The sequence below is a fragment of the Cryptomeria japonica genome, chromosome 5 (assembly GCF_030272615.1).
Source record: "Cryptomeria japonica chromosome 5, Sugi_1.0, whole genome shotgun sequence".
Taxonomy (NCBI): domain Eukaryota; kingdom Viridiplantae; phylum Streptophyta; class Pinopsida; order Cupressales; family Cupressaceae; genus Cryptomeria; species Cryptomeria japonica.
The window spans coordinates 533,875,891-533,901,367 of NC_081409.1; the positions used below are offsets into that span (position 1 = coordinate 533,875,891).

Consider the following 25,477-nt stretch of genomic DNA (forward strand, 5'->3'; position numbering starts at 1 on the left):
ATATCCTTTAAAATTGTAATGGTGAAAGTTACATACCTTGCAATTTCCCCTGTCATTTTGAGCCTACTTCAATTTACATATCCTTTATGCAATTACATGTAAAAATGGTAATTTTATTTCAAGCTAACAAATAATTTGATCTTTACATATGCAAGTTGCATTATTAAAGATTGGTTTTAACTCTTAGTTTATCCATTTTGTGCCTAAATTCAAATCCACAATGTATATCAATTACATAATTTGTTGAAACAAACCCCCAACCTTCAAATTTTAATTTCAAATTGAGGGTCGACCCAACCTTTCCTCCTAATCATTATTAGCTAATTCAAATTCTAAAACATTTCAATTAGTCACTTTTGTAGTTGTATATAAGGACATGCATTCTCACATTTTCAATCCTAGGTCACTTTTGTAGTTGTATATAAGGACATTCATTACACCATTTTCATACTTGAGAGATAAGAAGCACACTTGCAACCTTGGAAATCACACTTGCAACCTTGGAAATTAAAGAACATTCTAACATTAAAAGACCACAACTAGAACACCCATGCTATATTTATTCTACTTGCATTAACATATAAATGTTTGTGCACGTTTGCTCATTTTGGTTTATCTTTATTAATATCCATTATATCAGTCCATCTAGGAGTTTGACCAAAGGAGAACAAATCCTTTCCTATCAAACACCCAATCAACATCTTAAGACACTACCCCTCTACAAATACATGATTTATAGATTCAAACAAACCAAAACTAAGTAGTAGAAAACAATGCAATTTGGATGTGTGCACCTCACTTTAAGTTTAAATCTACAATCCTGCAAGGTAATTTTGCACCCATGAAAGTGATGCATGATAGCTAGTAGTTAACTTACGTGTTCTAAAACAATTGTCTAATTGTTCTTGATTTTCTTATACCCAATACAAACACCTTACACTACATTTTTAATTGGTTGAATTTTAGCTAGATACAATTTACTTTATTTTAGTAGATTAGTCAAGACAATTTGTGTTACAACTGTTAATCCTTGAATAATTATATAGTTATTATTGGCTAATTGTTTTATTTTATACCTTATATAAAAGGAATCGCATTATCATTTTCAAAAACAAACTAAAGGATTGTGGTGCCATGATAAGGGTGTAGTGGTATGATACACTTAGCCCTCAGAAGAGGTGGTATAGTTGGCTAAGGACTTTGGGTTCATCCCATGTAGGTATCAAGGTCGATTATATCCACCTTAATTTATCCAAATATAGGCTTGTTCAAGCCTGGTCTATAGCCGAAGGGGTTTATAAGGGGGTGCTTACCTTGTCTTGAGTGATGATGTTAGGTAATTTTCAAGTGAAGCTCCAAGACGCTAGGTTGCCTCTATCGATTCCCCCTTGTTAAAAAAAGATAGTGGTATAATGGTGAAATTCATATAGCCATGCAAATTACCACTTAGATTTGGGCAATTTTTTATGAAATGAATTGATAAAATTATTATTAGGAAGTGGTACATTCTAATGTGAAGTTTGGTTCATTTCCAATTTTTTCCATTTCCATAAATACTTCTACCCACAAATATTTCCATACATTTGACCTTACCACATTCTTATTTGTACATATTTCCATATCTTTGTCATATTACCTACTCATACTTTCATGCACATGTTCTTAATAGCATGACTTGCATTTTCCTATCTTGAGTTGATCCCACAAAACTTGAGTTCATTCCCAAGTAGCTCAAGACTAACACAATTTAATTTTTCGAATTCAAATCTTAACTCTTGTCCTTTTCCATTAGTTGTTGGCAACAGTTGACTTAGTACAAGTTTGTTTGAATCTTTTTCTATATTGGTATTTAAAGACGTTCATTTGTGCAATTAAAGGCATCCAAGAATCATTTGAAAATCAATAGAATTAAAAAGAGCAATCATTCTAGGAACATTTTGGTATGCAACATAAAACTAATCTATTGTAATAAAATCTACATATGGGTCATATACATGCTTGTGTGATTTATCTTCCAACATTCATCCATGACAATAAAAGTTGCTCCAATAAGAGAGTTGAACTATGAGAACTTTCCCCTAGCAATCAAACAACTTCCCTAAAGTATTTCTAAATACCATCGTCAGTATGCATCTTCACATCCTAAAGATCATAATGAAATAGGTTGCAAAGGTTTGTTATCTATCAAATCATAATTGTCTCAAAGGATGTTTGCATTGCTTGGAATTGACCTATAGAAGAATTTCCGATCTACACTAATTTGAAGATAATTAGTACATTCAGAATATTATTTTTTGAACATTGACAATTCAAATTATTTACATTTTCAACTTCTACATTTCCACATTAAATTGAAAATTAAATACACCTTATCTTTTAATTTAATTTTTTAAATAAAATTAAAATAATTTAATTATATAGTTATTATTTGCATTCATTTGATTAAATAAGTATAACTTAAGATTCAAACTCTTCTCTCCTAACCCTACATCATTAAATGATTGAATGTAACAACATAATTTATACTTGCATAGGTGGTCAAATTTTGTAACAAAGGGGTGATGGACACAAAATGACACGTTATCATGGAGTATGCATCCTATGGGAATTCCATATCTAGTATGGAAGGAACCTAAAAGTCACAAACCTTCACATTGAGGGAGAAAAAATCAACAAGTTGATCAACTTCTTAATCAAGATCTATAATAGAAGATCAAACATAAAAAAAGATTGACAATTACTTCAAAATGTGGTTCTCAATCTCTTATACGAATTCATCTTAAAAGACTTCATTAAAATCTTTCTTTCATTCATTTATTCTATATATATACACATGTAAAACATTATTTATATGTACGCCTACAAAGAACTTATCCAAAAAACTAAAAATATAACCTTCACCACCATCGGGCCCTCTCCCTTGCCTCGTCTATTCTGGCTCCAAAACAAACCTTTGTACAACGTGTTAGCGACAGGTTAGTCAATCTCAGCCGTTAATTGCAAAATCAACGGTGTAAAACATGCAACTAACACACGTGTTAATCAATCCGTACTGTCATTTTGAAGCCAGAATAGATGCATCCTTCTCCCTTATCCTCCCAAAATCATGGTGAAAAAACAAATACACGCTCTCCATATTCTTGCAAGCCTGAATACCAAGACACGTGGTAATGTTGACTGTATTGGCATTCTTTCCTGATGTCCAGCTTTGAACTACTCCTCAGTAATATTAATCGGCAAGCTTTGACCAAACTACTATGGAAAATTTATGCCTATAAAATGATTCCGGCTGAAGTCTTAATCTAAGTTGAATGTTAGAAAGGTGACATTACAGTATGGTGGTGGCGCTTTCTCGTGATGGCATCACAGTTGGCGGGCAAACAAAATCTATGTGCCACGAATTGTCATATGCGTGCATCTAAGAGTGAGAGTGGTTATAGAATTAAAGCATCTAAGAGCCGCCCGTCAAAATGAGGGGATTTTAAACAGTTTTATATTTGAGAACATTTTAAAGATTCGTTAGTGAGGAATGTAAATTTGTAAAGGTGAAAAACGCTAGCCCTTTTCCCCTCTGTTTTGGGTTCACTTTTGATTAGACTATCCTTTTCGCAAGCCTCTATTAAAGTTGATTAAATGAGTTTGACTTAATCTATCTTCTTCTCATATTGTTTTTTTATTTAATTGTTGTTTAAGTTTAGATTCAAAAATATAGAATTGATTTTAGTTATTTTTGTGTTGTGATTTGATTTTTTTTTTAATTTTAAATTTAAATTGATAAATGTTTTTAATTATAGTGTAAATTTAATAAATGTTTATTTGAATTTATGGGTTATGTTATTATATTTAAAAATATGTTTTAATTTATGTTATTATATTATATTTGATATTTTTTCATTATTCTTAAAACAATATTCTTAGAGACTTGCCAAAGAACAAATCTTTGGTTAGTATGTTGTTAAGTAAGTCTTTAGACACCACCCCACCTCAAACAAATACATCAAACTAATTACATTTACTATACCAATCAATTATCTACTAAGCCATTTCTATAAATCAAATTCTTTTATACATGTCAAATTTACTTTCACAAATGTCAAATTCAATTATCGTTCTAATCTGAACTCTAAAATTCTAATAAAATAAATTGTTAGAATATGTTTATTTTAATCAAAAGAGGAAAGTACAACTAACACGTTATACACCTAAGAGGTTTAACAGTAATATAAATGATGCTTCAATTTTATTTTATTTATTTAAAACATTTAACATTTAAAAATAAAATTAAAGATAAGATCCACATTATTAAATCCAAATTTTAAAAACTTACTTTAATAATACTCTAAAATTCTAATAAAATAAATCGTCAAAATATGTTTATTTTTATCAAAAGAGGAAAGTACATCTAACACGGTATACATCTAAAAGATTTAACAGTAATATAAATGATACTTAAATTTTTATTTTTATTTATTTAAAACATTTAACATTTATGGAAAACCTCTGCAGTCATGACGAACAACTTTCTGTGCAATTTAAAACATTTAACATTAACATTGTGTCGAAGGTGGGGTGGCGGAATTTATGGAAAACCTCCGCAATCATGACGAACAACTTTCTACACAATTTTCAACTTCTTGGTCTAGCAAAATGGTTCATGTTAGTGGGGTTTGTTTTGAGGTCTTGGAAGAGACTATTGCTCAAGCGACGGGCCTTTCCTTGGATGGTCGTAGATGGAAGAGGACTATTCATGTCGCTAACAGTGAGGGGTTAAATAGATTTTTTAAGGAAAGGGAAGAACTGGTGAAGTTGCAAGGAGGGTTCACCAGAGAAGAGCTCAAGTACCCCTGGAACCAAATTTGCCTAATGATAATGAAATACTTTACTCTTGAGGGTCCCTATAAGGTATTTTACTATTACCATTTGCCTCTACTCAATCATTTTTGCAACAATGATCTCCTTTGTCTGCCTTTCTACCTTCTACATTATTTGGAATTCTCTGTCAAGGAAGCTCTCGACCCTAAGTATGGGGATAATTTCGTCCATCATTCTGCATCAGGGGCTCACTTACAGGTTGTATAACTACCACTTGTCCCCCTGTCCTCCGAGGAACCTCATGTTCTTCCAACCCCTGCTTGTGACCTCGCATCCTCTTGCGGCCTTTTCTAGTGGCCTTACCCTCCCTAGAATGTTCCATCTATCGAAAGCCTTCGCTTCCCCTCAGTTCCCCTCCTCTGTGTCAATTACTGAATTTGACCCTCGCTCTCTACCCTCTTCCTCGGTCAGCAAAGACAAAAGACCTACTCCTATTAAGGGTAAAGGGAAATCCCCTGCTAAATGCGAGAGAATTGTCATTGACAATTCTTCCTCAAACAACCTGGATGATGAGAACCCTACTCGTGAAGCTAAAGGTAGAAGAAGGTCCAGAAGGCTGGCTTCCAAAGGCTCCTCTGAGAAGAAGGAGAAAACCCATTGCATCTCTGACTCTGAGGAGGAGCACGTTGAGGACAGGAAACGTGGTAATCTGCATGAGCTGGCTGGTGAAGAGGATATTATGGTCTCTATGCATGGGATGGATGAGGATAATTTTGGGCTCCCTATTAGCGCAGTGAATTGGGTGTCTAATGAGGAAACTGTTGGTCAAATTAACCTAGTGGACCCTGATGAAATTATGAAAATGGTGGACTCGGACACTACTAGTGCTTGGACTATGACTACTCCTGGGGATGATGTGGCTAAGAACAACATGACCAACAAAGGTGATAAAGAGAAATGTGGGGTTGTGAGTTTCCACAATCAAACTGAACACAAGGTTGCTCAAGAGGATGAGAGTGGGGTTCCTCAGGGGTACCCTACCTTGGAATAGATGCAAGGAATTAGCAATGAAATCTGAGAGCTTCTGAACCGTATTGATTACTTGGGTCCGATTGTGGAGGCCAAGGCTCTCAAAGAGGAGATCATGGAGATCAAGCGCAAGATGGAGGACCGTGACAAACAGATGATTAGTCTTAACAAGTTCTACTTGTAGGTGTTGCATATCTCGGTGGTGACTCTCTCCCTCCTTCGAGAGCGTACTGCGGAGGATGATGCTGACAAGGAAGCGACCCGAGAGCTCTATAAATTTTTATTTGATGACTGGAACAAAGCCACTGATATGACTGGGATCTGCAAGCTGACCCCATAGGTTTTTTCTGGTCTTTGTGTTTTCTTGTTAAAACTCTTGATGTTTTTTTAATTTTTGATGATTGCTTATTAGTGTTGTTTAAGTGCTACTATGTTAAGGGTCAACGCCCTTGTTCTAGCTGCTTTATTATTAAAAAATATCTAACATTTAAAAATAAAATTAAAGTTGAGATCACATTATTAATTCCAAAATTTAAAAAGTTGCTTTAGTCGTTTTAATCGTTTAATTATCTCTTCTCGATACACAAGTAGTAGGCATGACACAATTTTTTTAATGAATTGCTTTATAAAACAAAATCATTGTTCATTAGCAAATCACTATGATGACAGAGTTAAAAATGCTATAGTGATTTTTTATTTTTAAATTACGTGCACTTCATCTCCATTGGATAGAAAGATCAAATGCCATAGACTATGCGTTAGGATAATTAGCTAGTTATTTAGAAGACTCAACTTCTGATTTGTAAAATCAACTTCATTTAATTGGAAGAAAAATGACACCTGGAGGAAGCAAAAATATGCAATTTATTCAATCCTATAGTTTACACTAATATTAATCGGATTTGGATTTCCTACAATTGAATTTAGGTTGGAAATTCTATAGCTAATATATATTTGATGTCTACTTTGTTGTCAAACAATTGTACATAGTTGTGTCCAAATCTTGTGTGATTTTGTTTGCCTCAGTGTGACTTTGTTGCTATTCTTGCACAATTTTCAATTTTACACACATGTGATGACATCTGATTTCAAGCCAATATAATGTTGATGGACAACTTTGGAACTTTGCTATTTGAGAATTGAAGTGTGGAACTTCTTTAATCCTTGATCAAACCCTTTTGTTATTTTCGTAAATCAAAAGCATTTATGACACGTGAATATAATATGCTTAAAGTGTGATGTATTTTGTCAACATGTCAATACAACACAAAATACTCTAGATATGCTTTCCAAGATTCAAGATTGATAAATGATGATTGAAGATATAGTCTAAAATGTCACACTATCTAGGGCTTGACTTCGAACATGGCATCCTATACACTAAGTTCAAATATTTTAACATGTAACTTAATGACCAACAATCCAATAAGGAGAGGAGGACAACTCAAGATGAATAAAAAGCAAGTTTGGATAAAGTAGATGCAATTGCAATTTTGCCTAAAAAATAAGATTACACCTTATATATACACACATACACACATATATGTATGTATGATTGTGTGTGTGTATGTATATGTATATGTATAAAATGTAGTCTTTGAGATATGCTCTCATTATATTATCATAAAAGATATATATATAAACCATAAAAACTAAAATATATAAGTAAAATGTAGACTTGGAGTATGCTCCTATTATATTATCATTTTGCTCCCATTATACAATTATTAAAAGAAAATGTTAATGAAATTTAAATATATTTAAATAAAGATTGAAAAAAAAATTTGAATTTGAATTTTATTATTAATATGAAACTTTGATCCATATTTTCCTCCTTCGCTACTGATCTTAAAGTCACTTGATGCTTGGATTTTGACTGAGTGTTTCTTCCCCTTTACTTTTGTCCATACTTGCTCTGTCTGTGCCGGTGAATTGAGATTTTGCATTAGACAAATCTCGGTGTGAGGAGCCCTCAGAGATACTCATGTTTAAGGGGAGATCATGGGGTTTGAAGAAATTGTAACTACCGAAGCAGCAGAATCACCCACGCTAGAATCTGCAGCCACTGCAGCCCCAAGCACAGGACCATATGAGCCAAGTGGAGAGAGTGAGACTAAAGAAGAAATATCATCTGGAGAATGTTGTGGGCTCTACAGGAGGACTAGAGAATCTGACAGTGAAACCTTTTCTTTCTGAGAGCAAGGTTAAGTTACATAATGTTTGGGTTCCACCCTAATCCACCAGGTGGGCTTTCTACCTGGATCTTGCTTGTGGGCGAGCTGCTTTTGACATGGGGGCATGAAATGATCCGCTCATAAACATTTTATGCACCAGCTAATTTTTCGTAGTCCACAAGCACCAAAAAGCTACGGTCCCCGACCTTAAATGCAATCACTGCAGGGAGACCATTGGATAGGTCCATTTGTACAAAAATGTGCGCACAAGGAGAATTCTGATAATTAATTGGTTCATTTAAACTGTTGCGATACTTCCCTAGACCATTGCCTATGGCTCTTAAACATTCTAGTTCCCAAAATTGAAATGGAAGGTAGCGTAAACGTACCCAGAAAAAAGCCGAGGTGAAAGTATCTGTTCGTGGATCAAATAAAGGATATTAAGGTTTTAACCATAGTAAATCACTTTGGAAAATCGAAGGGCCATTTTCTACCACCTATTCTTTGTCAGAAAGAGATTCGAATCCGTTAATAAAAATCTCTCTAGCACAGGAAATAAACAGACTTCATCCTCTAGAGAATCTTTCCAGATCTCACAAATCCAAGCGTACAAATTGCTTAATTTCGGCCACAACTTCGTGAATCTGTAGATTAAGGCATTTTGTTGCAAGAAATCCTCACAATCACAAATCAAACCATCAAGACTAATTTCTGGAACAGACGTTGATTGACACACCTGAATCGTCGGGCCACGTTGCACAGTTTTATCAATCTCAGTCGACGATTTTCTCTGAATGGAGCGGGACGACCTTACATCCTTTGGCCCTAAATCAGGATCCCCAACGTCGTGCACAAGGCAAATGCCTATGATCCGGGGGCACCATAGAATCTGAAACCCTAACCCTGTTTCACAAAATGTCCGCAATATTCCATCTATAGCCAAAATTGAATGACGAAGACTTGCAAGGAGTAGCACCAGCACTCGGTCTCCCAACACCCAAAGAGTCGCCGAGGGGAATGAAGTGGGCGTCACAGGGAGAATAGCAGCTATCGCCGCAGAAGGACACCCGAAGGGAGCGCGCGGAAGGAAGCGGAGCAGAAAAAATCATAGCGCGAAAGATTTTATTAGAAAAAGTTATTAATTTGATTATTGAGTAAATATGGGAATTTATATTCATCTAAGCGAGGATGTAAAACTAACCATTAAAATTTGGATAGAATTATTTGTTGAAACGTGTTTACAGTAAAAATAAATTATAAAAGTAAAAAATATTTGAAAAAAAATTTATTTTGTTTAAGATAAATGTTAATGAAATTTAAATATATTTAAACAAAGATTGAAAAAAATAAATATTGAATTTGAATTTTATTTTTAATATTAAACTTTAAAAACATATATCAAAGACAAATATTAAAATTAATTATATATAAAAATCCAAATAACTATCTAAAATATAAAATAAAATAGCTTGTAAAAATCATATATTTTTATATTAAAATCATTTTTTAAATATATTTAAACAATATTTATATAATTAATTTTTATTTTTATTTTTATTTTTTTAAAGAAGAGAAAATGAAGTGTGATACTTTTATTAAAGCCACTCTTAACATTTCAAGCCAACAATCCATCTAAAATATAGATAAAGCTCATGATATGGATCTATCTCCATCCTCTTTATGTGGGAAAAAATAATTAAGAATATCAATAGGAAAGGTTAGACTGTTCACTTAATGTATAAGGCAAGTCAACAATCCATCTAAAATATAAATAAAGCTTGTGATATGGACTTATCTCCATCCTCTTTATGTGGGAATAAAAGGATATCAATATAAGGCAATAGAAGAAACTTGTGTGTACTCAAAAAAAGTGTTCACTTAATGTATAAGGCACAATTGAAAAAGCTTGTGTTTGCCAAATAAAAAAAAAAACTAACTAACTAACTTAATGCATGAGTAAGGCAATAAAGGAAACTTACATAGTTGCAAGCTAAAGAAGACATTGGCTTATTAACATGCCCTCTCTTAGTAGAATTGCAGCATCACCCCCAACCAAACTACCACCCTATGAATAACTTTTTATTATTTATAAATAACTTTTTATTATTTATAAACAACTTTGTTATTGTCTAAAAGTGGCACCTTCAAGGACCAACCCTTCAAATAATATAAAAAGGAAAGTGGTGAGTGAATCAATATCTTTAGAACTAATAATATTCGTTCCTAGAAGAAATTATAAAGTTATGTATGCTGAATGAAGAGGGAAAAATTATCTTGCTTCTTAAAGCAAAACTCTACAAACATATAAACAAGCCAAAGATGAGGAGCATCACCAAGTATCTCATCAAGTGGAAGAATGTTCATATCAAAGAAGCTTCATGGGAGGACGAATATTTAATTTATGTAGCATCTACAATTAGTCAAGTCAATACTTATTTTCAAGGGAGGGACATGCTATGCCTTCAACCCATTGGATATATGAGATATGTGATGTTCAACTCAGACTTATATAATACATATATTAAACATTTATTAGTTTGTAATTATATTTAGTATAACTTAGATAAGCCTCATTCTGATTGTGAAGTTAATATCGTCTACGGATGTCTGCCTATATATAAGAGGTAGTAAGATGAAGTTGATCATTGTATTGCAAGTTTTGTTCTTAACGTGTAAGGCTTTTGGAGGTTGCCTTTTTAAAATGACTTACTCTAATAAAATATTTGCATATCTTTTTTCTTATGTTCTTCTCTAATAAAATATTTGCATATCTTCTCTTATGTTCTTCTCTAATAAAATATTTGCATATCTTTTCTCTTATGTTCTTCTCTTGTGCTAAAGTAATTTCATTACAATAAATTGGGAATTTGAATATGAAGTACTTATATATCTCTACGTCCTAGGGGAAATAAAGATAGCATATCTTATATTCACAAAGAATATAGTGGTTTAACTCCACCAATAAATGACGAAAGCCAACTTTCAACTCTTGTGAAGGAGAATTTCAACCCATGTGAATAATGGCATAGTTAGTTAAACAAACTAATGACACCAAACATGCTCATTACGCAAAGACAGAATTTTCTAAGTGACATGAATGTATTTCTAATAAATATTTTCATTAGCAATTTCATCATCGCAACATTCAAGGGAAGTAGGCAAGGATGAACAACCATAGAATATCTAATTGAAAGAAGCCAATCAATAAATTAAAAGTTTGCTAGTTTTAAAATACCATTCTCATAAATTACTAGTTTGGCCCAAAGGAACCTAAAGGAACCTCCTTTGAAAAATAATGTGCAACAAGGGCATTTCTCACATGGGTTGGCTATCATTTCTCAACAAGTTAGAAGCATCAATTGTTGAAGTAATGGGTTGGCCATCATTTCTAAACAAGTTAGAAGCACCAATTGTTGAAGTAACCAATGGCAAGGCTAATAGATGTTTCCCCAAAAACTTACTTCACATAGTGGGATGCCAAAATGAGGAAATCTTGGTTAAATATGTGCATTCCCCCTTTCAATGGGGCTAGTGGGGTGAAAACACAAGCATTAAGAGCTAACTCGATTTGGAAACCACCTAGCCGTGGATGGCACAAGATAAATTTTGATGGTGCCTCCAAGGGCAACCCAGGTCCCTCTAATGCTAGTTGCATTGTAAGGACCTGGGATGGGCGAACAATAGGCAACATGTCAATTCCACTCACAAAGGGTAAAAACAACGAAGCAGAGTTCTTAGATCTAATCAATGGCCTTAGAATGTATCAAAAGCTCAAGGTGAAGAACATTGAGATTGAGGGCGACTCTTTTATTTTAGTTAATGTTGTTAGAACGACAGGTCCAAAATTGGAAATTGTAGGCTCTCCTTGAGATAGTCATTGAGTCTCTCAACAAATTCAACATTTTTTCTATTAGCCACATATACATAGAGTCAAGCATCGATGTTGATTGTTGGCAAACAAGGGTGTTAATGGAATTTTCAAATAAGATATGAGACACTCTTTTCAATCGCAAGCAACTGGGGGTTGAATGTATACTACCCCTCATTCTCCTCTCTTCAATGTCAAGTGTTGGTTTTATCCTCTTAGCTCATAGAACGGAGGTGTCCAATGTTGTTTTATCGTCTACTTTGCACGTGGTTGGTGATCAAGATGTGCAGTTGATAGCCTCTCCCATGGTTAAGCTCAATCACGCTCATGCTCATCGACTTTGCTTTGCATGGATCCTCAATCCATTTTACCATGTAGCCCTTTTGGGGAATGCCTCAAATGAACTCAATTGTAATCTCATTCTCTTGTTTAATATAATTTCATCTTACATATCAGAAAAACAAGGGAATATATCACAATAAGAAGCTAGATCACCTAAGAACCCAATCATATGAATATAGAGAGTGAGCCTCAATATGTTCTCATGGGGGCATGACAAGGCAACAAACTCATCTTAGGCTCACAACAAATCATGTGTTCTAAGCACAATAGTACCATCTTCTAGATAGTGCCTTCAAAGAGATCAAGGGTAAGGTCCCATGGAAAGGACTTCAAGATCTATTTTCATGGAGTAGGAGGTCCCATGAAATAAAAAAAATTATGCTACCAAATTATTTGGAATCTTTCCTTTAAAATAGCAACCCTTACTTTTTAGAACCACACATTTCAATGGGTGAAATTAGGGTGGGAATGGAAATTGCCCCACCAACTTAGGATATATTTTATCCTTGGTCAATTAACTAATACTTTAGATTACCACCAAATAAGAAATAGAAGGAAAATGATGTTTATTTATTAATTTTTTATTCTCAACATTCTTCATGAGACTACTAATTTCCCTAAATTTTGGAGCTCAAAATTTTATGTTGAACTACACTACTAAATTCATGGGACCACCAACTTTAAAATGTCTCTTAAAACTCTCAGTAACACCCACTAATTTTTTTTTTGGAAGCCCCCTCCATAGAACCTTACCCTAACTTGAAAGTGAATCTACAAGCATTGACCCCCTTAGAGAAAATAATATTCGTTGCAAAGATGCAACTCAAAGAAGACTTAAATAAAAATGCAAAATATAAAACTAAGCCCCAAACTTGTTAAAATAAAAGAGAAATGAAACTTAAAAATACATTTAGAAACCTTAATCATAAACTATTAAATTTATAAAAAATTATAGATATTCATATATAATATTGTGTATAAAAGAATATAATTCATATAGAATTACTCATAACTAAAAAATATAAAACCACGATAATCAATTTTAAACACTAACTTATCCTATAATCCCCAATAATCATCCTTTAAGGTCAATTCAGCCCTAAATACTAAGTTAAGAAAACAAAAATTATCCAGGTTAAAAAAAGGTATATAATGGTTTGAAAAATCGCTAGAAAGCTGTTGAATTTTGGTACTTCGAATAGAAAGAAAACATGACTCTGCAACCTTATAATCTCTATAATGCTTTATGGCTCTGGAATTTTGCATTTGTGCACGTTTTTGGCCGTCTTCTCTTTCATGTATTTCTATCTCTTGTATACATTATATATTCTTGCAGACTATCACATCTTTAATAAGTACTCTGTGCTTCTTTAAGGCCTCGAAACTGGATATTTTCTAGCTCAGTATTCTGTATTGATGAATTTTACCTTTTATATTGATATAATTGCAGTCATAATGGAATATCACCATAAAGGGCATTAAGGCTATAAACATTACAAAAAAAGTAATAGGTTGAGGATCATGGTTGCTGGGATAATTTTAAAAGCCAACACTGTCACAAAAATAATGCTTTGTGGATCGTGGTGATCGTGAAATTTAAGTTCTAGTACCATTAACTAATACTACAACGAATTAACTAATACTACAACGAATTATCTTCAGGTAATGTAACAAGCCTCCTCAATGTAGAACTTGAGTAGCAACCGTTAGAAGTAAATAGGTAGCCAAATGACCTTCAAGCAGATGGCAAGAATTAAAAAAGTTCACAATAGCCCACTTCATTCAATTGCTTCGTACCAAGGCACCGCAAGTGTTTGGACTTGGAAATATTTGGCCCCTCTCAACAACTCCTTTAAACTTTCCATTAATACGGTAGATTACTTTAGATAAAGTGACGATATGGCAAAATCAATCAAATGCAGAGAGCCCGCGGTGGTTTATTGAAGTGTACTCCTTATAGCGGGAATCTGCTAATAAGAGCATCATCATCGACACTACTAAATGCCCTAAACCACTTAGGCTTTCTCTTTCTTCTCATATTTCTGATATGTTAACCATTTGATTGGGTCGTCTATTGATTTCAACGAGTAGGACATTTTCAAAAGCCCAAAATTTAAAGTGCTTCTCATGATATATTCAGTGTTTCCCCGACAGTGCAAACTGATTCTGTTTAGGATAGCAGATAGAGTCGGTGCTTTTTGGGCACTTCCACTTAGCTTTTTGGTTGTGAAGATGAGATGGTCGATGTTATGGTGAAGAGGAGTAGAGATAGCCTCTTTGTTTTCGAGTCTGACAATAGAGCACCTGGTATGCTATCATGAGCCAAGTTGTATGTGTTTTCTTCTAGTAAACAGAAATTTATACTTTTAGCTATGAATGAGAAAAAGCATTTTAACAGTCCCAACCACTTTTGGGAGGGCATACACATCTTCAGATGGCATGAACTGGAAAGCTCTGATTTTTAAATGACACTATATACAGCAACCTTTTTCTATGATAATCGGAATCCTTTTATCCGTTAGAGGCCTCTTTTCAAGCCATAGATAACACAACTCGGTTCTTGAGAATCACGTTTCTAAGGTAACAGTGCATAGTTATCCATCAAATATAGCTCAGATCTAAAAACCAAGAAAACATCATTAAGGAAACATTGCCCATTATCTGAGCTGTACGGAAAAGGGCTAAAATAAAATATGACAATCTTGCCATACATCAGAGTGTAATTGTGTCCTAAATATAAAAATTCTGAATATCAAGATCACAAAAACATGGAACAGCACAGTAAATCACATATTAACAAGATCTGGGGTAGCTAATTGGCATGCCTACTTGCTACCATGACTGTATCCTATGGTTAGAGTACAATCAGTCCTTGATTTAACCAAACTAAGATGGGTTTCACCTTAAATTTAACTAAAGCGAACATTTCTGCTATTTCTTCAGACATCTCAAATTATCTAAGCCACAATATTAAATAATGGTCACTAAATTACACTAATTACACTTGATTGCATAATTAGGTACAATATTCTGAGCAAATTTTAGCTTGGACATTTTTACACACTACGTAGTAATAACCAGTACAGACAACAATCAAAAACATTATTATGAAATTCATAATAATGAGATGTTAAAAAATAAAAAAGATCAAATAATATCAATAATATATCACTGGAAATTCACATTGCACAGTTCTAAAAGTAGCACATGTTCAGGAGGCAGTTGTTGTAGCTGACGTTGGGCAACAAATAAGGAATCCTAACGATACCCGAGAAAGTAAAGACAGAGGAAAGGCAATTGCAGTGATTGTTAATGAAGTGGGTCATCTAGATTCTCCCAAAATGACGACCCTTATCGACCTCCAATTGATTTCCACTTTGGATTTTGATGTGCTACGTGTTGCACTTAATATTCATAATCTGATGGAATGTTTTATAAAAAATCTTTAGTTGGTGATAGGCTATTTTAGTAATTTGTTAGTAGCAGTACTTTAGTATGTTGATTGCCCCTGTTTTGGGCATATCTTGATATTTTGTTTAAAAAATTACTCAATATTTAAAAAAACCCAAACAAACAACTTCTAAATTTCCATATTAAGGAAAAACAGTGAACTCCCTAGCTTAAAATTAAAAATTGAATTCCCCTAACATAAAATAATTACATAATTCCTCCATAACAACCTTTGTACCGCATGACCATAGTATAGAAGCTCAACGAATTCCAAGGCATCAAAAACCAATATTGTTTTTACACATTACAAGGAAATTTTGACAACATGAAACACCTTTTATATGGTAGCATTTGCTTTAATAGCTCCCAGACTTCCACTTATTTTTTTCTCTAACTCCAAAACTATCGATCCATTTGGACAAACATGGAGGTTGCTGGCTTTGATTAGATTCAACCCATTTGACACATGAAAGATTCTTTACTTCTTGAACTTGCTCTTGGATAGACTTGCTCAGTGGGAGATTTGGACCATTGTATGTACATACGTTATCTCTAATATTTTTCAAGTGCACAGATACAGGTTCATAAAGACTCCAGAGATGCAGTAAAAGCATGGAACCAAATCATCTGATATTTCTGCGTGTATATCTCCGATTCCATAATACTGGTAGTTATTACAACCACCAAAGCACCTTGAATTTGCAGTAAATATGCAATCGAACATCAATGTGAATAAAATGGCAGTATTGTAGGACTTTCTGAAACAGCCTTTATCTAATTGATTTAGATTTAGGAACTCAAACAACCTGCACACTTTCTTATACAGTGCATAAGATATGCATGCAGGATAGTAATGACTTTCTTAAACAGTGCATATGACTCACAATAATCTCTCAGACTCGAGCTAATCACCAATTTCTCAGACGTTTCAGAGCTTGTTCATCTCTGGTCACTACCTCAGCTGATCTCAAGAATGCAGAGTTCCTCAACAAAATTATTGCTATTCTTCACAAGATTTTCCAAATTTTGTTTGAAATCTTTCTTGCATTTTTTTCAAGTCTCCTAAAACTTTTTTTTCATACTGACACTTGCTACTGCCATAGTCACCTACTCAACCACAAAGATTTGTTTCGTTGAAAAATATCAAGTTTACTTCTATATGTAGCTTGTTAATAACTTTATAGTATGGTACTATGGAGCCAAAGAACAGAAAAAATACAAATGGAAAATCACAGAAACAAATCAGAACATAGCACATCACGTAACAGATTACAGACCATGACCCAAGCTATATTCCCCTCACCTCTCAAGCTTGACTTTGAACCACAGTCAACCTGTTGGTTGTCTAAATCCCCTGGTATAAACGGCAGACCAAATTCCAGTGACTGATTAATTGCTACACTATAACATTTTGATCAATTCTGACTCATGATTATCACATTAATGTGATATATTTTCCCATGGTCAGATCAAATATTATATATAACATCTGCGCACCTGATATTATACTATCCACCTGTTATCCATCATTAATCAAGGGAAAATGAGTATTTTGTGCATCAAATTTTAGTCTCAAATTTATGCTGTCACAACTTTTCATTGCTAAAAATATTTTGAATTCTATAAAATAGTAATTGCATTGAGCTTTAGTCAAGCTAAGTCGGCCAAATACATGCCACTAGTTAGCTGCTTTAATGAAGTTGTAAAGTGCATAACTTCAGAATATAATAAGAACAACTGTAATATTTACCAATTCAGCTTTCATTGTGGCTTCAAGATCTCTTCTCCAAATTTAACATGAAATTTTTTTAAGTAAAAAGATTATTTGAGTTTCTGTAGCCACTTTCAAACCTGAATCCTGTAATATTCAGAAGCAGAGTGTTTATAGTGATGAAAAAATTTAATATGTGGTTTTCGTAGAATGTGAATTAAGAAACAATTCAGAGACTGATAGATTAGTATGAATATTAATACAAATGCTATGCCATCTGTGTAATAGATGGCTGTCACCATACTTTATTGCCTATACTCTTGGACAGCAGATTGTTCATAGATCCTTTGAGAAGACCTGGACTAAGTTGGAAAGTAACCTACCACTGGACTCCGAATTTAAAAAATCTCAGCAAAACCAAGGGTCAATTTCTTTTTGCTTGCTGTAGCAATGGCAGATCAACTGCAAATTTTACAACGTTGTGAACCATTGTCTAGCAATGGGAACTTGGAAAGTACTTGACAGAGTTTTTGTTGTTAAGGATATTAAAAGTGCAGTGAAGAAGACTGTCTACCTACTCTTCATTGGAGAGTGTTACACAAAAAGGAACCTGCAACATTTAATTTCATAATACAACCCAAGATTGAAAAAGAGAAAACACTTAGAGCCAACTTATCGGAGAACCTCATGGATGTACAGTGTTTAGAGCTGTTAAAAGTAGCATCATAGCATATGTATACCAATTGTGAGTAATTGAGTATCTGTGAACCGGCCAAGGAGTTGTCATGCAGTGGTAATGGGTGTCAATTGTAGGACTGTAACCCAGTTAAACCAGGGTCAAGTCCCCTCTGGCTGCAATAAGGTGGCTCAGGACCCTGGTAGGAGTGTGGTGTGGTTGTGAGGTAACAATTATGGGATCCCTCCAAGAGTGACCAATGTTGAAACTTGCAAATTGACTTTACATAAAAATGTGGCTCATAAAGTAGGATTTAAGAAACAAACGAAATCTCATGTTTGTGAACTGATACTGGAGAAAATAAATCCTATTCAAACATGAAGTGAAGAATTGAAACAAGTGAATCAAAACTTCAACCCAAGTCTGAACTTCAGTACCAAACGGGCAAAGAAGCTATCCCAATATTTGAGCTTATATTTGGTGTTGTTGGTTTAAATAAAACCTGGCCCTTACCCCATGGAAAATTTGGCCTCCTGACCTCAGGCAGAAGCTAATTTATATGATTCCACACATGTTGATTGAGCTGTTCCACCAACCCTAGAGGCCCCAAAATAGAGAATATATCCCTTCCGCTTGGCCTCTAAATAGATAATACATCCAATTCGAGGCGAAAGGGAAGCACAACAGTTGGAGTCGATAGCGTAATCATTACGGGGAAAATCAAAGGAACTATTATTGTAATATAAGTTTTCATTATAATGTTCAAGGACCTGTCATTCTAATATAAATCTTTATAACACTCTACCAAATCGACTAATCGAGGTATAATTGACACAATATCGTCGAAAGCCCGTTGGAACTAACTCTACCGTGACGGAAAACTGCTTGGAACCTAGTCCAGTTTCAAACATGAGAACATATACAACATCACGTCCTCAGAATTTACAGACGAATGAAATTCTCGTAAACTATACGCTGCGAAACCACATTTTAAACTAGGGGCAAAATGTCCGCATCAGAAGGAGGAACTCTACGCGCAAATCAAATTCTTCAATTACGCGACCATTAGTATCCAATTTAATAGAATACGCAGTTCGGGAAAACATAGAAATTAAACGTGAAGGAATAGATTATTTGCAAACATGGACGTCCGAGAAGGCGAGGTTGATGTCAACGCTAAATGTCGCAAACACATGATAGTCTGTAAATTTATTTATGCTGAGTAAAATTCTACAATTAGTCCCCTTGATTTCATGAAGACTCACCTAAGATTTCTTTAATTCAGCTAAGCGGAACGAGTTCGAGCGTAAAACTGACGTTTCAAGATCACGCATGGATTTGAGTCCTACAGAAGACTCGCACGGATATTATTAACCAAATCTGCGGGGAACAATATAAAGCAAACCTACGTAACGCGCCTAAATTAAAACACATCAGAAATTGAACTGGATTCAAAGCAGCTCTTTTTTCTTCTTCATGTTCTATTCTTATAGCATAAAACTAAAATCTTTAACCTTCGTCCTCTTAGCTCAGAAATTATCGAGACATTGTCGACACAAAGTTTCAGAAACGACACCGCCGTTGCAAGTAAAGAAGAAAAACAAGTATACGAACAATGCAAGCAGAATCGATCCCAAGATCTTTAAAATTTCTTAGGAATGAACGCAAAATTTGGAATGCATTTGCAAGTGACGTGAGATTTGCGGGGTGGCAGCGTGCGTACCTGGTTACAAAAATTTTGGGGCCGCCATTGAAATTCCAAGATCGCGGGTTCGAAACCCCTTGTAAAGCAGCATACTTATTATTATCAGCGTGTCTTTCGTTCCTCTTCCGGCGCTGGTCGAGGGTTCGAATCTGCAGCTATGGAAAATCGCCGAACAGTGATGTGATGTGGGCAAAGAGAGAAAAAAACGGCCGCCTTGTTTCTTTTTGCATTGATACGAAAAGAAACTGGGAAGAATAAAAGGTGGGGAAGGTATCCGGATGTTTGTGTACCTGTGTCGTGGATCGTCTAATCCGCCTCCAACTAATAAAAGAGAAGAAGTAGCACAAACACAAGGTTCCACATGTAGCCACATTTCAGTAGCGTGAAAAAACAAGCTGCATGCTTGTGTGGGATACACGGGGACACCTCTAAACCGTTAGGATGAAAGGGTTAAACGTTTTAAGTGGCCTGTGTTGAAGAGCAATCCAATCTTCTTCGATAAAAAAATCTATTATTTTAAATAATAGATAGATGTATTTAAGATATTCATTTGTATTGTTAGAAAATATAATAATTTTTATTTATTATTATATTTATATAAAATTTATTTAATATATAGATAAGATTATTTTTTAATATATAATATATTTATCTTTATTTTATATAATTATATTTATATAAGTTAGATTATTTCAACATGTTGGTTGATAAATTATTTAAATTAATATTTATTTTATTTGGAAATGCATTTTAGAATAAAACAATAATTTCAAGGTAGGGAATATCTATATAGAAGTATGTGTGATTAAAGGTACAAAAATGATGAGTAAATAGTAATTACAAGTCAAGCTTAACACAAGAGTATGCTACTTGTCATTAAACATTCTCATCAAATTGGACATAAAATTAAATAGAAAAAGACATGCATATGATAATGTTCCAATATGTATCCTAATCTTAACACTTTGTACATAACATTTTCTTTTGGCATAAACTAAAATTGGCAACCATTACTCATTCTACATTTGCTCAAACTTTACAATTGTAGTTCTACACATGTTTAATGATCTCTCTAGTGGTTTACTAACCATTAGTAGTATTTTCTTTAATACCCAGTGAATTGGACTAATATTCACAAATAGAAAAAGTAAAATGTTATTTTAGTCAATTCTTACCACTCTTTTTCATTGTTCATCAAAACTTTGAGTTCTTCCCCAAACCATGACTTCAAATATCCTCATACATTTGCAACATATGTTTCTTAGCAAAATTGAAGTCTTTCTTGATAATGACCTAAAAACCAAATTTATGTTTCCATATTGATTGTGTTAAAGTTACAATTTTGATAAGATTACAATAACATGGAGAGGGCCCATTAAAGCCAATAGAATGCATATAGATCATCAAGGATATCAACTATTCAAGTTCAAAAATGTCTTGTATAGGCTAAAATGGGACATAATTGAATGCCTTCATTAGCCTTTTTATTGGTAAGAGAGTTCAAATTTATAGGAATATGTTGCTAGTTAATCTAGTTAAAATCATGAAGAATCTTTGAAGTTTAATTTAGCAAAATACTAAGTTGGCATATTTGACCACTTGTTTATGAGAGGCATTAGATTATCAACTTAGAATCTCTATAAATAGTAAGATTTTTTATTTTTCTTTGACTATAAGAAGGACACACTTGGAACCTATAAATCAAGCAATGTTGTTAAAGGCTTATTTGAGGCTCGTGCTAAAGTTTAATCTATCAAGTTTAGGTCCAAACCATATCATATCACCACCACCAATATTGGGATTATCTTTTAAGCCACAAATAAAACCCAAAAGGCCCCGTTTATGAGACAATGAGGTTATGCACTAGATAAAAAATTCAATTTTATTTTTTCTTAAACAAATATTTGATATTTTTCACTAATATAGCCAACTAAGTTTTGTGTATTGAGGTGTTATCCAAGGTAAATGCACTTTTTAATATTGTACTTTTCTCTTGTTATTCCAAATGAACCACATGCAAAATAAAGGTAAGAGAAACCATAAACATATTATGAGAGACTTTTATTTGATATTAATAAGAATTTATTTTTGTGTATACTAATAATTCTAATTTATTTTCGTAACATCATAAATTGTCATCGAGCCAATTTACACCTCATGTTTGTGTCCCTACTTTAGTGTGTCTTTTCCTCATCCCTTATGTGGGTCCATTATGTTCCTTAACTCTAGTTCTAATTTGCCATGTACACCCACTAGTTGATTTCTTGGAGGGGTGTTCTCCTCCATGGGGCTAAATTGAGGTCCCTAACTGAGAAGGACCAGGGTGCAATTGGGCCCTATTTTGATATCAGGCAAGGGTCTTATCTCTTTGGTGAGAATTCAATTGTGTGGCTCCGCATTATTGTTGGAGGTCGGCCTAATCGATAAATGACCTAGATACCCCTATATAAAGACATTTGATCTACCTAAATTCATCCAAGCATCATAAGTCTCCAAGCAATCAAGAATTCTCACATTCATCATCAAGAATTTTTAGAGATCTTCAAGGCTACATATTCTTCATTCAACCAGTGTGGAGAAAAATTACTTCTTTCATTTGCAAGCATCTATGTGTGATTAGGGTTTTGTCATGTTCATGCCATTTCATACAATATATGTGATTACATTCAAGAAGCAAAGCATCATCAACAACAATTGCAAATCTGAGGAATAGGTATAGAACTGTAGTCAGAGCTATAATTTTTTTCAGGATCGATATTATTCACAGAGACGAACAGGTTCCCCTTTGGACGATGAAAAGTGTAGAGGACTAGAGGGATCGACACTCTGATCCCAACAATTCAAGTCGACCTTCTGGGAACAGGTCTGAACATTCACATATTACTTAGATCTAGGTTTGTGGCTTTGTTTGACAACTGTAGCTCATTGTTTATGCATAATTACTTCAATTTCAACACATTTACCCTAATTTCAACATTTTCACAATTCAACTTAAAAAGAGGCAATCAAACTCCAACCAGTGAATGCAATCATAATTCTCAACCATATCCTCGTTGGATTGACAATGGATCTATTGGATTCACTCCTCTTTAATGTAATTGGTCTTTAAGCAAAATATTAGTGGCTATACTACATCATTGGGTAAAACCCTAATATTTTCACCACATTACATTTTGGTGAACCCGACTCCTTACACCCTTATTTATTATTTATGTTCTCAGATCTGATGGTTTATGCATTTTCAAATTCAAATTTATATTTACAAGTTTAATTTTTAATTGAGTTTGATAAATCAAGAGGCTAAATTCACATAAACCCTAATTTATAATTCTAAAATTGAACTTGTGGGTTGCATAATTTAGATTTATTATTTCAGATTTGATTTGGGAACATTTTAAATTTTCAAATTTGCATTCGTAGATCTTATTTTAATCAAATTACATAAATTTAGAGGTTTAATTCACAAAAACCCTAATTTATTTTGGTTAATTTGATTTGTGGGTTACATAATTTTTCAAATTTAACTTCCATAATGACACTTAATAGATCTGATTTATTCGTTATCTCACATATGGTTACATTACTTTTCACTTATATTTATCTTAATCATGTGTTGGATAATGGTTGCTTTCATTTCACATCACTTCTTTTCATTCATAGCACTTTGTCTTATTGCATTTTTAGAATTTCAAAATTGCTTCCTATTCATCAATTAAATCTCAAAGCTTTTATCCATAGTGCATGTTGTTTTATGGTGATAAATTTAGGAAAATGCATTACATATGTTGATCACATCAAATATTTTGTAGATCCCAATCCTAGAGATCCTAATAGAAGACCTAATACTTGTAGCTCTCCTAGGGTATCTAATGTGAATGAAGAAAGAGATAATACTCCTATTAATGATCTATCTGATGGAGAGAAAACATTGAAGAGAAACATGACACCATCTTCTTCTCATACGCATACCCTAGCGCAAGGGGGGCATCAAAATATTGGTGTGGTGTTTCGATCTCTCTAGATCCCCCTTATTCTTCTAGAGCCTATCTTAATCATCAAAACATTTGTAGATAAGATGATGTTATGCATTTCATTTATGATCTATCTCCCCATATAACATTAAGTAAAGATGAGGCCTTAGATGATAAGGATCTTCCTTCCCAACCTATCAAAGAGGATATACATGACGATAGAAAGGAAAATCCATCTACACAAGATATTCCTTCTTCATCTACTTTTCCCTTTGCTCCTTCTAGATGCAATTACACAAAAAAAATTAAAGAAATTCAAATTATAATGTTCCTACCCTTTCTCAATTAAGAAACTCTTATAGGAGTGGCTATAACATAATATCAAAACAAGGTTTTAGAGGACAGGGACTTGGAAAATTTGGAAAAGGAATTGGAGTCCCTACAAACCCTCGTACACAAACTAGTACCGAAGGTCTAGGACACTGTCACAATTCACCTATGAATGATCTCCTTAGAATTCAAAAATTTAAATATTATCTTACAAGGCATAAGACCTATCGTTCATCTAAGGGTGCTTCTTCTTCAAACACTCCTTCTTGCTTACATCATCAAATTAACGACCACAATACCAATGATTGTTCATATTTTCAAAATGGAATGCAAGGACTCGTTGATAATGGCATAGTCTAAATTTTAGATGACAATCCATCTTCTTCTAACAATCCTTGTCCTACATCATAAGAGACAAGACCTACTCCTATTGATGACCAAGAGAAATTAACTACTAGAATCTTTTGGAGATTGAAATATGATAAGAATGTTGTCTTTCGTTTTATTAAAATTAATCACAATTCTAAGCATAAGAAAGGTGATGAACATTGTCTTTTTCATAATAGTTATTCTCATTCTCTTGGAAAGTGTAAATAATTTAAAACATTTGTTCAAGAACAATATGATAGGGCTTGCATAGCTCTTACAACCAATCTTGCACTCTTTCTTGGTGAGGAGGTAGTGTCTTAGCACTCCATTCACCCTCCATGTTGCTCCTCACCCTATGGCATAAGTAGTTAACTTCATTGGGGGCTCTTTGTCATAAGAGGTGGTGCTTTTTCAATTACAATCATCTTGGGGCAGCAACACAATTCATTCTTGCCTTTATGCTTGGGGGGAAAGAATCTTACCCTATTTCTTCTCTTTATCTAAATTTTTCACTATTTCCCTTAGGGATTGCATTTTTCATATTTTGATGTCCTTTCTTGAATGGAATGGTATGTCTCTTATGATTGATCTCTCCTCAGGGGATTTTTCATCTAAATCTCTCGCTTTCTCTTTGAAGATTACATCTTCTTTAGAGTTCTATTTTACATATATTAATGTCTTTTCTTGCATTGAATATTCCTTCATGTGAGTACATTGGGAATTTTCTTATGTCTAATCTCTCCTTAGAGGTTGTGTAATTCTTCTCATTGTCCCTATGCTTGGGGGGCATTTATATCTCTTATCCTTTCTAAGGATCCACTTTTCCAATTTTGAGTAGTGTTTGCTTATGATTTGATGTCATTCCTTCAATGAATTTGTTGTTTGTTGAAGAATTCTCTCTTATGCAAGAAGTGTGTATCCTTGACTAAAACATCTTCTCCAATTGGAAATGTATATCTATTATAAACTTACTTCTCACATTGGGTCAAAAGTGTATCATCCTTCATCAAGAATCCCTTTCACCTAGCAATAGGGGGGAG

The 25,477-nt window shown here is 33.8% G+C and overlaps 1 protein-coding gene across 2 annotated transcripts in view; it reads right to left on the reverse strand.

Annotated features, from left to right (window-relative positions):
• Positions 1-20,086, reverse strand: part of LOC131069173 (E3 ubiquitin protein ligase DRIP2) — a 147,933-nt gene extending 127,847 nt beyond the window's left edge. Inside the window, exons 1-2 of one of the 2 annotated variants that reach the window (XM_058004534.2) lie at positions 20,058-20,073; positions 19,786-19,922 (exon numbers count right to left, since the gene is read on the reverse strand). The gene's annotated coding sequence lies outside the window, so the exon portion shown is untranslated. Of the gene's footprint in view, positions 1-19,785 lie in introns of both variants that reach the window. The other variant, XM_058004533.1, reaches the window with a different exon arrangement.
• Positions 20,087-25,477: the final 5,391 nt, after the last annotated feature.